The following is a 17,264-nucleotide window of genomic DNA, read 5'->3' as shown; positions in this document are numbered from 1 at the left end:
TGCTTTGAGAAAGGAGTCGGCTGTGCCAGTGGATGCAATGCCCGCCTCAGTCAGTGCTGTGGTCCATCCAGAAGCTTCCAAATAGTCACCAAATGTCTTCCACATTGCCATTTCGATATGGAGGCCGCCAAACATGACTACACATTTGTCTTCACCATGTGTTTGAGGCCAGTTCCACTGAACATATTTGGCCAGTGCGTACAGTGGTGCGTCCACAGCCATTACTGGGATCTGTCCTGGATTCAGGAACTGTGTGGCTTCACGCTGTATCCATCCCATGCTTGATCATGGAAGCCGTAGCAGCCTTCTCGTAGAACAGTGGCAAGAGCTGAGTGAGAGCAGGCTGCAGGTCATCTGATACATCATGTAGAGATGCGTGGTAGGCTGACCAGGCCACAATGTCTCCCTGGTCTAGCTCCTCCTTTCGATCACCTTCAGTGAATGCTCAATCCAGCATTCCTCTTTCACATGTGCTCCACTAAGGTGTCCCTCGATTGTTTTTGTCGGATTGGGTGTCTTGGGAACAGCCACATTAGCCTTCCTGAGTGCAACTGCCGGCACATTGGTGAAGTTGTCAGGTAAGCGATGATTCCTTTTTGTTTCTGGCCAAGGCATGCCTATTCCATCCTGGCAGTGTCCCACATTAGACATGGAGGGGAACTGAAAAAGACTGATGCCTGTGCCATGGAAGGACCCTTTGGCTGTGGTGCTTGATGGGTTATGATCAATGTTGTCGAGAGCACCAACAGTGAAGAGGCCTTTGCGTAGCTGAGCAGGACACACAACACCGTTCTTCTCAATGTTCTCACAGACAGCTGTAGCCAGCTGATTCTCCACTTCCACCACCCGATCATAGCTGACACCGAGGCCCAAATCAAAGAGCTGTGTTATCACTTTCTTTGACCTGGTCTGCGTGTGCATACTTAGTCCGATGCAAAGTGGCAAGGGTGGTTCGTACTCCAGTGAATGTCGTGATTTGGAGGTTGAAGCCTTCTTCTTACAGTTAAACAAGATGGTCTGTGAGATAGTGAGGCAGGCCTGGGAGTCAGTAGTGCTCTGATCCTTCAGGTCTGCACCGACCAGCATCATTGTCACCAGGGTCTTGAGACTGGTGGGAACAGAGTTCTGCTGGCATTCCGAGGGGAACGAGGCATTGAACCTGAATCCAGCAGAGTTGAATATATCACGGCGCACAAGTTTGGCAGCCTTGGCTAGAATCAGTGCATCCTCCACATGGTCAGAGTTCAATGCCTGCTTCAACATTTCCTGCATTCCTGGTTCAAAAACAAGTACCACATTCTTTCCATCTCTTTGCTCCTGAGCATAGGGAAAGTACTTCAGGACTTGTTCCTTGAAGCGGACCTTGTTGATTTCCTTTGTGATACCAAGCTTGAGCAGGCGGTTTTCATACAGTTCACGCAGGGATGAGAACTTGAAGTGGAATTCCACAGAATTTTCCACATGGCTGACAAGCTCTACAAAGGCTTTGGATTTGATTTGTCTCTCTTGTTTCTTACAGTCTGAGGAGTTTTGGCGTTGTCTTGTTAGCGATCGATGTCGATTTCGAAATCCAGTCAAGCAAGTCAGGTGATATTTTGCCTCTAAAGCAATGACGTCACCACCCGCAAGTCTGCTTGATAGTTCCGTATCACCCAGTTCTGTGGCCTTAACCTTGAGATTCTAATCTGCATCAAGACTCTCGTAGTTGTGAAGTCGTCCATCAGACTTTCCACAAAACAAACATGCGCTCTTGTCCAGAGGCTCACACCGCTGTCGTTTCTCAGCTGCAGCACAGGTTTCAGAAAAACTAGCTCTCGCCCTCTTCCGTGCTCTTTCCAGTTTGTCTGCACAGAATTTAAAGTGACAAGACTTATGCCACTGTGCACGATGCCTGGCGAACTGCTCCACATTACTGGCCTCATCAAAAGGAAGTGGTACTGGCAGTTGATTCAGCTCCCTGAAAGAATTCACATTGTCCAGGAAGGATTTGTATGGCTCAGAATTCTCTTCAAATCCATCCGCATTTAAAGGGCATCGGAGTGGTTCATGAGTAGACTTTTGGCATACAGTACACAATGTCCAATCCATCATGTGCACCAGATCATTAGTTCAAGTATGGCCCTGTCTTGTATCGTATAGTACCAGCTTGTCTATGACAGTTCCTCTGATCCTGCAATATGACCAGCAAAATACTATTAGGCTTATTTTACCAGTAAAAAACACATGGCAATGACTGACCTTGAAGAAATAGCCTACTCTGCCTTATCTACCCTTACCTCTAATATTAGCCCATGCTTTCTTTTCTGAAAGAAACCTCGCTCTGCTTTCTCAATGACGAATTTTATGAGCATAAAAACCACTGGACAAAAGTTACTAGCTTACATTAGCTACTGTTACAGGTACAGCTGTACGTATAATCTCCCTCTGTCTATTCCCCATCAATTCACAAGCACAAGAGAAAAAGTATTTTGTACTTACATTTAATACCCCTGGAATTCACTGGAAGTTGATTGAAGATGGTATAGTTAGTAGTGTTGTTATAACCAGTCAACTGAACCAACGATCTTTTCACCAAACTGACAAAACCTTGTTAAACTGTCAAAAATCCATCAACATTCCGTGCATGAGCTACTGTCCATTCTATTGGCTCCATTCTATTTTGAAGACTTGAAGAAGTGTAATTTAAGGCTCTCACAAATAATAGTATGGGTATATTATAAATTTTCTGAATCATCAGAGTACCTTGAGTATTGAAGTTGTTGAGTTTTGTGTCCCTGATGTTCCTTCATGCCCCAAGGATAAAAGAAAGCATGCAGTTTAGGCGGAAATTGTGATAAAATGTGTGTTATTTCTAGTTTAAAGACGTCATGTGACCTCTGCGTTTGTCAGACAGATTCAGTCCTGGGCTTAAATGAAAGCCTAAAAGGTCCCCTTTCCAATGATACCAAGCACCATATTATGGAATATTGACAATATCCCTATCATGAGCCTAAACCAGATATACACCAGATCTCAAAAACAGAATTTATCTTAGGGGGTTAGTAACCTCATGAGCTGAAAAAAAGTGATTTCGCTACCACCCCTGCACTGCTATCGTGATTTTTCTAGTACTAGGGGTGTATACCTTGCCAAAAAACAATGATAGCATTTGTCCCCCCGATGATACCGATCAACCCCCCTGGCTCATGGACTAATTGTAACTAAGATAATTGTCAACTAATTTGACTAATTGTGTAAATAGCATGCAAAAAAAATTATCTACTGTTGGTAAAACATCACTTACTGATATTCCTAACATCTTTACTGCATTCATTGACCCAGCAAATGTACATTTTGACACCAAGATTGACCTTCTAAGTGACTTGGAAGCTGATATATTGACATTTATAGGTTTTGCTAAGTTCTTCAGGGAAAGAGGGGTCGAATCCAAAGGAATAGCTTTAAAGAGACTTTATTTGTATAAAGTATTTTCGGTATGGTAAACTGATGCTCTGAAGTAAAGAGAGATTGAAGATGTGCCTTAGCACGTGCGAGAGTATTCTCCCAGCTGATCCAAAACATAAACCCACGTATGTCCTATCGCTGCCTGGAGAGTTCTGAAGTCAATGTGGGTCTGTAGGCTGTTATGATCTGATCAGCGCGGTCCGGAAGTAGTGGGGGGAACCGATGTGAGATAATCTTCGGTATTTTCTCGCCTGGTCTGTGATGCTGCCTTCTGTGGCTAAAGTATTTATTACAGTCTTCAGTAGGGTCTTGCTCCCTTTGTGGCTATGTATGGTATTTACGGCTTATATGTTTGGTCCTGCATCATTGGAGCTATGTGTAGGTAGCTTAGATTCTTAAAATACGTAACAGTCCCTCCTTGGTCATCTTAGATGACCATACAATATTATTTTAAATCCTAAACACCATTTACCACACCAAAAACATAGTCAAAGTAGGATAATTCATCAACACCACCAACCGAGTGGGAAAACTCGGTTTTTACCGAGCAAAAACCATCACGGATTACCATAACACTGTAACGGCATTCACCTTGTGGGTCTCATTGGGAATACAGGTCATTATTTAACAATACAACAATGAACATAAATCTTGTTATCATACAATCACATGGCCAAACAGCACACAAACAAAACCATTCATAGAAATCCTGAGCTAATACTTTTGGTCATGTGCTACAAGGTCATACAATTTTCATCATGTGCAAAAGTAAAGTAAAAATTGGTATTCATAATGCAATTTTAAAATTTCAAAATGATTGATAGCCAAGCATGGATTTGGGGGGGGTTCAGGTGATCTTCGTGTATTGGTGCGCCGCTTCATGTGGGTGGTTTGGGCATGGATTTGGGGGGTTTAGGTGATCTTCGTGTATTGGTGCGCCGGTTCATGTGGGTGGTTTGGGCATTGTTATTATCGTAGTTATTGTTTTTATTTTTATTTTTTCTGTCGCCGTCGGGCCTGTAATTCATGAACCCAAGACTCGTCCCTCCTTGTCAAGGGCTCAACTCAGAGAGGTTACTCCTACATCATGGGAGCCTCCAAACAGGTTCTCCGTCGTCGTCGTGTCAGTAACAGGTGGCCTGTAAAACAACCGTCTCAAGGAAGATCAACAGTACCATTATCAATGTAGCGATTCAGAAATAACGGGTTGCACTCGCAACCAAACAATACTATATAATAACAAACATAGTCTAGTATGGTTTTTAAAATTTGTTATTTAAGTAAATCCGGGATATTGATCATCTTATATACAGGCGCTTCTACTAGAATAGTATAGGTGTTGACTATTCTACATATTACAGCTGGATAGGGTCGGGCCCCTCAGGTAATGTAAGCCTGGATGGCACTTGGCACTTCTGTAGCGCCCACTGCTGTGGTGATTAGCAGATGCAGTAGCCCTCGTGCGCAGGGAATACAACGGCAGCCGGTGACAATTAACACGGTCTCTGCATTTATTCCCGCGACGGGCACTTACTGGATTCTGCCTTTCCACCTCCCAAACATATTCTCCATCCATCCTGTGAAAGGGTCATTAATGCCGGAGTTCTCTGCCAATTCTAACCTGAGGGATTGTAATCATACCAGCGCCCTGGCCACCAACCCATCCGGAGCGATTCAAATCCTGCTGTTATTTGATCTCCTCATGTGACTGTTAGTCCTTGCTCGGTGGTGGTAGTTTGTAGGCTCCAGGTGTGTCTGCATCTGGTTCTGGAACTTTTGTTTCTATTGCAGAAATACAAACTCATGTACAGCAGTTAGTTGTTCAAAAACATATTTCCATGAATTCTAATTTTAATTGTTTTACAGTATCTACTTTGGTTTAATTTCACACTACATCCCTCCTTGCGCATTGCTTCAGCCATGCGCATTGAATGACAACCAAAGCTAACCACGCCGTAGTGCAACCAAGTTGCTGTAACCAAAAAGATGTAAAAGGGAAATAACAATGTTAAAATTTGCATGTTCAATATCACTTCTGTGTTAACCGTATCTCATAATAACAGTTACCTTAGTCATACTACCCGATTGTCCTACACTAACTGTGTATATTGGATGACCTAATCTTCATTTATTCTACCTATTGCTCGCATTTGATGTTGTCCACACTTTGATTCACTCCTATGTACATCGCATACCACATCAAACGTGAATACGCCTTATTAAATCGCCACTTTCTGCATACCACATCAAACGTGAATATGTCTTAGCAAAGTGACTTATTTTATAGCTATACATGTCCCGGACACGTTCATTACTATTTCCAGAACAGTTTTTTTTAGCTACGCAGGTCCCAGACCTAACTATACCATTACATGAACAGTATTTATTATTATAATTATCTAGTTTTTTGTGGGTCAACATCAAATCGATACATTAATTAAACCTTCTGACTTACCGACCTACCCGATTTCTCCCCGTGTGAGCCCGCGAATGACAACTCTCCCGGGGCCTCCCCATGAGCCCCACCGTTACCACCTCAGAACACTGCAGGAACGATTAGTCGATTAACGTGTGGCCCCCCCAGGAAGTGCCACAATCCTACGTCTTGACACCTGGTGAACCTTCAGCTAGGTCAATCAAAACCGTCTAAACTAGTTAGAATAAAGAGTCATTCAAACCTACAACAATTATGCACATCTGAGTATTAAATATAGGGTGATATTCTAAAACAAAACAAAACTGAACCTAAAAGAAAAATTCAGAAGTTATTGGGTGAAGCAAAGTTATTGAAAGTTAATTATAATGAACCATTTTCTAATTATCTTAGTTTTATATGTGGTATGCTTTCAATATCCCCTCGTGTATGTAACAGTCGAGTGACCTCCATTATTTTGGTGGCTCTGGCACACACAAGAGGACATTCACACATGGTATATGAATCCACCATTTGTTTTCATTTTATATTTTATCTCTATATACACATTCTTAAGAAAAGCACGAACGCAGATTAATCATAATATGCATCAACAGACCTAAAAATAAGCATATTATTCAACAATTTGAGACCTCAGATGCGATTTCTTCCTGCGGAGCCCTTCATTTTCTAAAGGGTCCGCAGAAAGGTCCGCTGAGTGGCCAGGAGTTCTTACACCTTCAGAAGTGTTGCTGAGGACAGCTGCCTCACAACAAACCAAAAGCCTTTGTTAACCACATGGTCATCTAAATCATCATTCCTTAAGATGTCATAAATATGGGGTTGGCCGTTCCTTATCACTTGCGTCTCTGCGCTTCTCTGGGGATCAAGGATAACGGGCCCAAACCAACACAGGAACAGAGTGAGAACTGATTTCCACTAACCTAAAAGGATTTTGAACGACCCTGCAGAATAACAGGGTGACAAGACCACATGGGAAAATACAAACATACAAAACTTAAATTTGAACATTATCAAATATCTTAACATTAAAAATCTGCATTTCAATATTAGGCATCATACTTCTGTTGTTACCGTAACGTTTTTTATAGTTTGAAATATATATTTTAATCTTTCTTATTTTGGTATTTTGGACCTCGTCAGGTCTGTTGAACTATGCATTTCTACCGCTTGTCCTCAGGATCCTCTATTGGGGGGGACTCCTTCATTGGAGGTTATCCCAGAACTCTTCTAATAAGAATCCCCAGGCCTGGATAACCCCGGACTTCTGTGGACGAGCGGTATGCACGCTATGGACAACTTTAAAGGCTAACCGTTCATGATGTGGAGTCTAGATAATTATTTCTATTTTAAGATCACTGTGTAACTGCCGTACAGGGATCTGGTTGATGCAAGACCCCTGGGTTGGTGCCCTTTTGTAGGACTTCTTTCGGTTCTGGAATCCGGCTTTCCTAATTGTTGAATACAAGATAATGCATGCATATTGTGGTACGATATTATACCTATTGCAATCGCTCCAATGGAGGCAATAGTTGACCTTTGAACATTTCATGCAGTGTTTATTCGTATTTAGTAGCTGATTATAGCAGAATTTAACCCATGTAGATTTAATATTCGTAAAAAACGTATTGTAATTGTGTCTACAGCAGTTGAGCTAACTCCCTCCTTGGGCACCGTTTAAAACCATGTGCACCATTTATCAATTAGACATATTATTCTAGCAGTTGAACCCTGTGTCTATTTGAACCAGCCTGGTTCTCTACCTGTCTTGCTACACAAAACGCATGTTTAATAGACAGAAGGGCTTAGCAATCTGAAATAAAATAAAATAATTACTGTCAGTGTTTGGCATTCGTTCTTATACTGCCATTTCCTGAAGAGAGAAAGAATTAAGATCAAAGCAGAGAAGTAAAAAGATGAGTGTTTGTCAACTATAATGCTTGTGTTGCCACCTCCTAAAGAGAAAAGAGAATTAATATTTTATGCACAGAAGTAAAATGATGATCGTGGGCAACTGATCGTTGTGTTGCCACTCCCTGATTAGAAAAGAGAATATTTGTAGTAATGTTAACGATTAAAAATGATGAATGTCGGGCATCCATTACTGCTCGGGTTGCCAAGGCCTGACGAGAAAAGAGAACAAATTTAGTACAAATGCAAGAGATCGGCTACTTGGAACGCTGGGGGTCGTCTAGTTGGGACTTATAATAGTTATATACTTGTGGTACATTTGGAGATGTTGAGATGTAATTGGGAATAATCTCGTGTTAACGAGTAGGGGGCACTACCAAGAACTACAAATATGGCTGCGGTGCATACTACATACGTATCAGCCGACTACAGAAACTTCTCAGAGTTCTATCTGTCCGGCTGAAAACTGTGGTACCTTATAACATAAGGCTACTACTTAACCGCAATTTGTGTTCTCAATGCACTCTGTTTCTGCCTTGTGTGTACATTTATATGTACACAGATAGCCCTATGAGATCCTTGGATGATAAGGGGAACTACAAATAGAAGTTATCATTGTTAAAAATAGCGACAGAGAGGGAGAGATAGAGAGAGGTGATGTAGGAAGGGTGGGGGTTCATTCTATTCTCTGGGGAAGAGGGGGGTCTTTATGAGGGGGGGTGGGAGATGGGGACTAAAGGATGGGGAAGGAATTTAAGGGGTGAGGGAGGGCCTACTTTTAGACAGGCAGGCAGACAGAGAGAAAGAGCGAGGAATTGGGAGTTACAAGATTGTACAACGTTAATTACTTTTCAATATCCCATATTGAAACTGTGGAACAACCTTCCTGGTTGCCCAAAAGTAATATGTCTGTACAAACAAAGTGGATTTACAGATTTATCACATGTATACATAAATATTGTTCTCCCATAGATGTTGAAGTCTATTAGTTACAGAACTATAGCCAAAATATTATGTGTCAGAAACTATTGCTTTACCGATGGTTTTCAACTTATTGCTATGGATTTGTTGATTCGTAGAGGATGAGGGCACTTAAGGAGCGTGCGGAAACTGTAGTTATGAACTAGATATTGATATTTAAATCAAAATCAAACTAAATACCTCAAATATTGGAATGAAATATACAATGGTAATACTTCCAGCTATTGACTAGTGAAATGTGACCATTTTATCATTTGAAACAGATGGATCTTTAAGGGAATATATTTATGGAGAGAGAACATATTTCTACACACAGAGACAGAGAGACATAACACACGGGGGTCCCTTTGTGCAGGCTACCATTGCCTTATCAAACAGCCAGGAGCACTCAGGTCAAAAATGACACTTATTGCCTTCAATAAGTGTGTGCTTGGAGAGAGATAGAGAGAACATATCTCTAGAGAGAGAGGTAGAGATTGTCAAAGTGAGAGAGAGAGCGAGAGAGGTCTGCTATTGTCAGAGACCACGCAGTCTTAACAACAGACAAGATGGCCCCTACCGTATTTGCAGAAGAGAGAGAGGGGGGGGGGGGGGAAGAGAGAGAGAGAGAGAGAGAGAGAGAGAGAGAGAGAGAGAGAGAGAGAGAGAGAGAGAGAGGATGTAACACTTAAGTTGAGCCCCCCTGTTGCTCACGAGCAATGGCGTTTATTTCAAAAAGGGCTCTTACTACAAAGATTGTGGAGGTACGAACAAAGGAAACGCACGTTTCCAAGACGCGTTGTCCCTTTAAATCGTATACCACGTGGTACATCCAAAATGCTGTAGAAACAAACTGTATTGGATCTCTATAAGAAGTATGAGATTCCTGCAAGTTTGTCTCCACGGCGGGTTAGCGAGGCACTTGATAGCAGATGGGTTATACTGCGTAAGTCTACCTCTACGGCTGCGTTCTATACTAACCAAAATTGCACATTAGATGTTACATGAACCGGGCTGTGAGGAATCAATTCGTTTTGAACTCCTTGGCAAACGACGGCCAAGCCTCCGGTTCAATATGCAACTAAGTTAGATTAACGTTAAAAACCTGACCTTTCCTCGCCCCACCGTAAGAGTTTAGAAGTTTGTGGCCGGTAATAAATATACCTTATGGTGGCCCGGCTGAACTCGAAGCTTATCACCAAATAAATAACACTTAACCACAGGTAATGCGTCTCCCACGTTGGTACAAACATTTAGATCTAATCAGGATTGGATACAGTCTATCTACAAACCCATATAAAACACACTCCTAGCCCTTATACTTCGTGAGCTCGTTATTTAATTTCAATCTGTTAGCTTATTCTAGGCCGTTTGTAACCGGCTGTATGAATTTAAACCAGTCCGAGATTACACGTCCCCGCAGCCTGACGGACGCAGTACAAGCTATTCACCTAATGTTACTAATCTAACTATACAGAGTTTAGTCATTGACAACAGGTTCTGTTTACCTTTGTTGTGGCGCCTGTAAGTAGCTTGTACTGTTCCCGACGGCCTCGCGGTCGCTAGGCTCGGTCCGGATCTTTCCAAGAACGTCGGGGTCAACCAATTGCTAAGTTCTTCAGGGAAAGAGGGGTCGAATCCAAAGGAATAGCTTTAAAGAGACTTTATTTGTATAAAGTATTTTCGGTATGGTAAACTGATGCTCTGAAGTAAAGAGAGATTGAAGATGTGCCTTAGCACGTGCGAGAGTATTCTCCCAGCTGATCCAAAACATAAACCCACGTATGTCCTATCGCTGCCTGGAGAGTTCTGAAGTCAATGTGGGTCTGTAGGCTGTTATGATCTGATCAGCGCGGTCCGGAAGTAGTGGGGGGAACCGATGTGAGATAATCTTCGGTATTTTCTCGCCTGGTCTGTGATGCTGCCTTCTGTGGCTAAAGTATTTATTACAGTCTTCAGTAGGGTCTTGCTCCCCTTGTGGCTATGTATGGTATTTACGGCTTATATGTTTGGTCCTGCATCATTGGAGCTATGTGTAGGTAGCTTAGATTCTTAAAATACGTAACAGTTTTACATGCGAAAATCTTGGAAATCCAAGATGGCCGCCTTCCACCATCTTGATTAAGTGGAACCCCCTCTAAATTAAAAGGTATGGTGATGGAGAACCTGTGGAAAAAATGTGGTGCTTTTGTCCGCCGTGTCCCCATTTTTCTCAAATCTGGTCCTAAGCCGCCTGACTATTAAGAGGTGTCTTTATGCAGAGACCGAAGACACTTTTCTGAACTGCTGTGCCGAGATGTTTGAAGATGACAAGTGTAAACAGTATGCAAATTTGACAAGTTATGTGTCCAACCTCTGCGAGAAGAAGGAGGCATTTGCACTTTGCTTCCGTACTCACCTGCCAGTAAGAGGAAACCACACGAACAATTTCGTGGAGGCCCAGTTTCTTGTCCTGAAAGACACCATTTTAAGGAGAGTGAAGGAATACAATGTAGTGGGCCTTTTAGACAGGATAACAACAGACCTAGAAGACCACTACAAAACCAAGTTGCTATCCCTAGCAGATGGAAGCTTTGATGGCCATTATCGACATCGCTTCATGGGAAAGGGCAAAGATGGTGCAACAGGATTCCCAACCCCGACACCTGAACAACAGAGCACCTACCTCTCATCTGTACAACAGTTTGACAACAACGTCTTCACAATTGCAAGTGGATCCAGCCCAGAGCAAAGGTACTATTATTTTTAACCTATTTAAAGATCCCAACGCGTGTGCTTCTCAGGTAAGAGGTGTCATACAAAAAAACCTCCACCATGTGTCATCCTTAGCAAAAACAATGAGATATAAACTCAAACATTGCTTAATTCAGGATCTCATATTGACAAACAAAACAGAAGAAAAGAAGGTCTCTTCTTCTTTTTTAGTAAGGATGACACATGGTGGAGTTTTTTTGTATGACACTTGTTACCTGAGAAGCACTCATCTGTAATGTGGAAGTTTCTGATTGGTGGACATTTTTTAAAAACCCTCTTCCTTCTTGTGTGAACTGTTTGACTCCCTGATGAAACGCGTTGGGGTCTTTTAATAGGTTATTGTAACCAAGACAATAGAATTAAGGCCTTTTAATTTTGTATGAGAGTGCCTTGGAATCTCCTTTTTTTCATACAATTTACGCATTTGTTTACAACTCCTTTTACTCTTGTTGTTTGTGCAGCTACACCGTGGACATGACCGTTGGAGTGTGCAGCTGTGCAGTTGGAAAGGATGGCAGTCCCTGCAAGCACCAGTATGTGTTATGGGCAGCAAAGAAAGCTCATTGCCCCAATTTTGTTTCTGTCACAGATTCGGTAGAAAGACAGAAACTAGCTAAGATTGCCATTGGGGAAACACTGCCACTGTCATTCTACAGCAATTTGCGAACTGCCTCATGCATGGGTACTCAAACTACTACAGAGGCACCAGCTGTTGCACATGCAGATGATGATTTTGAGCTGTGCACAGAAACCAGAGATATTGAGGGGCAGGCCTGCGAAGGACAGGAAGCACACATAGAAACTGACCCAGCTGTTGAATCAGCATCAAATCTACTACACAAGTCTTTTGAGCAGATCACACAGAAACTCCATTCAACCAACGACACAAATCTGGCAAGAGCTATCATCAAATTCTCAAAACGAGTCACAAGTTTAACTAGACCCAAACCAATGCAATCAAATCTCATAGCAGCACTTCATAACTTTGGCACAAATGAGCTACAGAAAACAGGCTCAGGAAAAAAAATCAGGGTTCAGCCCAATAGGAAAAGGGCATGTGGAAATGGCAGCCGCCAAGCTGTGTCAAAGGGTAGGCCTACAAAGCTGCAGGAAACAAAACCAAGTTTGGAGGTGCCTCACAAAAGGCGAAAGCGTACCCACAATCTGGCTAATGCTGTACAGGCCAACACGAATACAAGCAAAAAGTCAGGGTCTCATGTGATGAAATCAAAAACAAGACATGTGCAAAGAAATGAGAGACACACACTGGTATAAGGAGAGACTGTCGAGCCGTGAGCAAGCCTCCGCCACGTACACACACAGACATACACACTCGCACACACACACACACACACACACACTGATATAAGGAGAGACTGTCGAGCCGTGAGCAAGCCTCCGCCACACACACACACACACACACACACACACACACACACACACACACACACACACACACACACACACACACTGGTATAAGGAGAGACTGTCGAGCCGTGAGCAAGCCTCCGCCACACACACACACACACACACACATGTTACTGTGCGCTGCACAGCCCACTCCCTACCGTAAAGGTCCCGTTGATTGTAATGTGTCCCGCTCTCATGTAACTTCATGTTCTCGTTTAACCCACTGTGAAGTGTGCTTACCGCTGTGGTTTAAATCTGTCAGGTGTTGTGAGGTATCATTATCAGACATTGAATGTTACTATTTGTTGTGTTGATACTATTTGAGTGTTGATACTATATACATTGATTATTACTGCCAGGGGTAAACTTTTATGCCTGTTTGAGAAAGTGTTTAACCCTCCTGTTATCCTTGGGGTCTAAACACTGGTACATAGCCATGAAAATCACATAACATAGTGTACAATTATAAAGAAGACAACAGCAAAGTGGAATGCAGGAAAAATAAATGTTTTTATTGTGATCTAATGGCCAACTATTTTGCTATTTTACTTTTTTTATGTGTAGTTTTTGGTGTCTCTTGAGGTTCCTCTTCTCCGCAAAGGTTTTCTTGCATACAGGGCATTTGAATCCCTCTCCTTGAGTTTTGGCAATATGCCTTTTTAGTTTTTGCTCATGACTAAAAGTCTCTTTACATTCATCACATACACACGGGTGGCAACTTTTTTGGTGGTACTTCAAGTCCTTCTCCCTGGAGTACTGTACGTTGCAGGTGGGACACCTTTTTGGCTCGGCCAGTCCTGTGTCCATGTCCTCTCTTTGGCGCTGGGCCTTTGCTTCCCAGTCCTAGGAAGGTACAGTATAGAAATACATTTTGCATAAGCACATTCTATATAAATATGCCAGATGGCTGCGGGTGCAATTTGAAAGTTATGATGCTACTTGTTGTTAATCAGCCAAACATAGCAAAGAGCAATTTATAACTGTGACATGGACAGAATTTTATGTTGAAAGCATTCAAAATACAGGATGGTAACTTTAATACTAGCTCAGAAAGTTTTGGGGAGAAGGTTGTTGTTTATATTAATATTACCAAGGAGGTTGAAAACCTTGATCTTACTGTGAAGCTAAAATGCCCATGTAAGCAGACATATGTAACCAATGAAAAATGCCCATGTAAGCAGACATATGTAACCAATGAATTACCAAATGTGATTAAGGTTTGAAAAAGGTGGATATATATTCGATAGGTACATTTAATAGTTTATACACAAACCTTTCGCCTGTCAGCTGGTAGATTTCTCCACATTTTGCTCACTACAGTGGACACCTGTCCAACTGGTCTGGTCTTTCCAAGCTCTGCCATGACAGCTGGCTGTAGATGTAAACAAACGAAAGACTGTCACAAACACCCTAACAATTTCATACGTGTGTGTGAGTTGGGTTAGCAGTTTGAAAAGGTAATTTTTCCCTTAATGTTGTTTTTGTGATATTGTCCTTTCTAAATGTGTTATTCGGCATACAGGGCATTTGAATCCCTATCCATTAGCATTGATAACGGTGAACATCATAAGCTAGCATATCAGTTTTTATCATGGGTGTCTTTACGGGGACAGTTGCTGTTGGCATCTTACATTCAAAGGCCAACTGTGAATAATGTACTTAAGGTAATCATCCTTAAATTGTATTGATGAATAGCTGACAGATGTAAGTTTATTTTATTCAAATATCATCCCTTAAATTCAAATGGTTGCTAAGCAAAAGAGCCATTATAGCAAAAAGTGTTGCAACTGTCCCAGGTCTCCTCTATTCAATCAATCATTATGTATGACTGGCATAGATAGTTTCATAATTACTCACGGCAACTGAGCGGAAAAAAACATTCAGTTCTGTTTTTAACTGACTCCAAGTGACCTGCTGCAGGTCCTGGCTCCTCTACGTCCGCCATGTTTTAATTCCGTTCACGGAGCATTCGGAATTCAAGATCGGAGAGCGGACGCAATCGGACATGGTCGGAAATGGCATCGACCGTTTCAAATGGCAACGACCGTTTACGAGACGGAAAATTGCGGCGGCGAGAGTCTGTGCAGCGCCCACTTCGTTTCTGGTATGTTTGTCTTTTCCAACATGAGCTGGATAATGAGTAGGACTGCGTGTGATTTTACCATACTTAATGAGGATATATTAGTGTGATTTACTGACTAACTGGCCAACAAATTTGTCCGTCTTCTACTGAGTTAGTAAAGTTTAACGTTGGCTCGCGGTCGTAACCTATAAGTTTAGCTTTTGTTGTTACTGTAAGTACCAACATTAGCTGCATGGCTGGTGTAGGTTTCTTGGTTCAGGCTGAAAGTCATACAAGAAAGTGTCTTCACAGTTCACACAGCTAATGTTACAGTGTACGATTTTTTTAACTCTGAACCCGTAACTTAAATGCTTGTGCTATTGGTGCTCATTATGACTGAGCTCGTAAATTAGCAAATAGGTTAAAAAAGGTGAAAATAAACAATAAGCATAGCTAATCTCATTATTTTTCTCAGGGTCACCGTCCATGGATTGTGATAGTCCAGATTTTGTTCCATCCGTTTTTTCACACAGCAGCAACAGAGACATCTCGGGAAAGGTGGCAAGGTCAGTGTCATGTCATGTATTTGAAATTTTCTAATTTCTTGGTAGCTTGTTAATTATCTGAGCAAATAAGATATTCTTGTGTGTCTTTCTTTATTATGTTATTGTATTATCTCTTAATGTGTTGATTATTTTGGGTTTTTAACTTAACTCTACTCTGTCCTAGATATGAAAGAAAGAGAATAAGGTTGAATCCCATTACTTGGCTCGCTTCAAAATCTCAGCCCTAACCCTCGCTGTTGCGCGTTCACGCACCGTGGAGCCATGTCCCAATACCAGTTTAAAGGTAGCTTAAGGGGTAGGGGGAGGGCTAACATCCCCTCAAAATTGAGATTTTCGATGGGCACCCTCAAAGCGCTTCAGTTCTGACTTGCTCCCACAATACCTTGCGAGAAAACGGAAAATCAAGAAATATCCTAGACAAGATGGAGGGCGAAAAGATGCGACAGGATTGGAAAAACACAAATGTAAGTGTTTTCTCTGTAATTAACTAGTAATTATTTTATTAATTATACTCTGCAGCCCGGCCGCGGGCTTCGAAGCCCGGCCGCGGGCTTCGAAGCCCGGCCGCGGACTCTCGGAAGATCGCGAAAGTCTGTGGCCGACTTTCGCGGAAGATCGCGAAAGTCCGCGGCCGACTTTCGCGGGCCGCCCGACCCCGGTTCTCGGCCGGGCTGCATACGACCGGGCTGGATATCATGTCGTATGATATCCAGATCTTCCATGTTCTAGTGACTCCAGGTTAAAAATAAGCTTTATACTAATATATTATTTTATATTAGTAATATTCTATAAGTAATATTATATATACTAATATATTATATTATATTAGTAATATTCTATAAGTATTATTATACTAATATATTATATTATATTAGTAATATTACATGGTTAATCAATGTATTTTTTGGCAGTACTATATTGTGTACATAGCTATTATATATTGTACATAACATATGGCCATATCAACCAGTTCTGACATATAATTCCTATTTCCTTCTTATTCGTTTTCTTTCAGGACTTCGTTGAGTCCACTGCCACCAGCCACCTCTCCCTCATGCTCCTCCACCCCAGGCACCTCTTCCACCACCCCAGACACCCCTTCCAAGAGGAGAGTGCCAGGGGGCAGGCGAGGCATGAGGAGAGCGAGGCAAAGTTGGCGGAATGGTGGAGAAGTGATTCTCCACCATTCTCTCAAAAGCTGAGAGAGAGTGTGTGTGTGTGTGTGTGTATTTTTAGGTGTGCCTGTGTGTGTATTTTTAGATGTGTGTGTGTGTATTTTTAGATGTGTGGTTCAGTGTTTCTTATTTAAATAAAGTGTTTCTTCTAAAGTGTTCTTGTTCATAACCGATTATTATCTAAGGGTGCACTCACACTAGGCCATCTGGCCGTGGCCGTGGCCGTTTTAGCACCTAACCGTGCTCAAATCTGCCAGTGTGAGTGTGGCCAGTCTGGCCAGGCCGGGCCAATTTGGCCACTTGGGAGAGGTGTGCTGCTACAGCACGGGCTGCTACGGTACAGATGCTTATGAGCCGACACGCGCTACGCAACCTGAGCTGGATGACGTATAGTCAATGCGACGACCACAGACATAATAAAGGCGACGAGCCTTCTTTCCCATTAAACGGTAAACATCGCGTCAAGCGGTTCAACTGTTGGTGTGTTCTCTGTGTTGTTGTCCATTGTTGTTAAAACTCTGACTGGCGGCAGACTTTATTATGGTCCA

The 17,264-nt window shown here is 42.2% G+C and overlaps 1 long non-coding RNA gene across 1 annotated transcript; it reads left to right on the top strand.

Moving 5' to 3' along the window:
- The first annotated feature begins 14,980 nt into the window (after positions 1 to 14,980).
- LOC132456311 (uncharacterized) lies at positions 14,981 to 15,726 on the top strand. Its single transcript, XR_009525420.1, has 3 exons — positions 14,981 to 15,017; positions 15,451 to 15,541; positions 15,705 to 15,726. It is a non-coding gene; the product is annotated as an uncharacterized LOC132456311 (long non-coding RNA).
- The last annotated feature ends 1,538 nt before the right edge of the window (positions 15,727 to 17,264 follow it).

The sequence above is a fragment of the Gadus macrocephalus genome, chromosome 4 (assembly GCF_031168955.1).
Source record: "Gadus macrocephalus chromosome 4, ASM3116895v1".
NCBI lineage: Eukaryota > Metazoa > Chordata > Actinopteri > Gadiformes > Gadidae > Gadus > Gadus macrocephalus.
The sequence above is the reverse complement of the archived record's forward strand: the minus strand, read 5'-3'. Positions and strand labels throughout refer to the sequence as shown.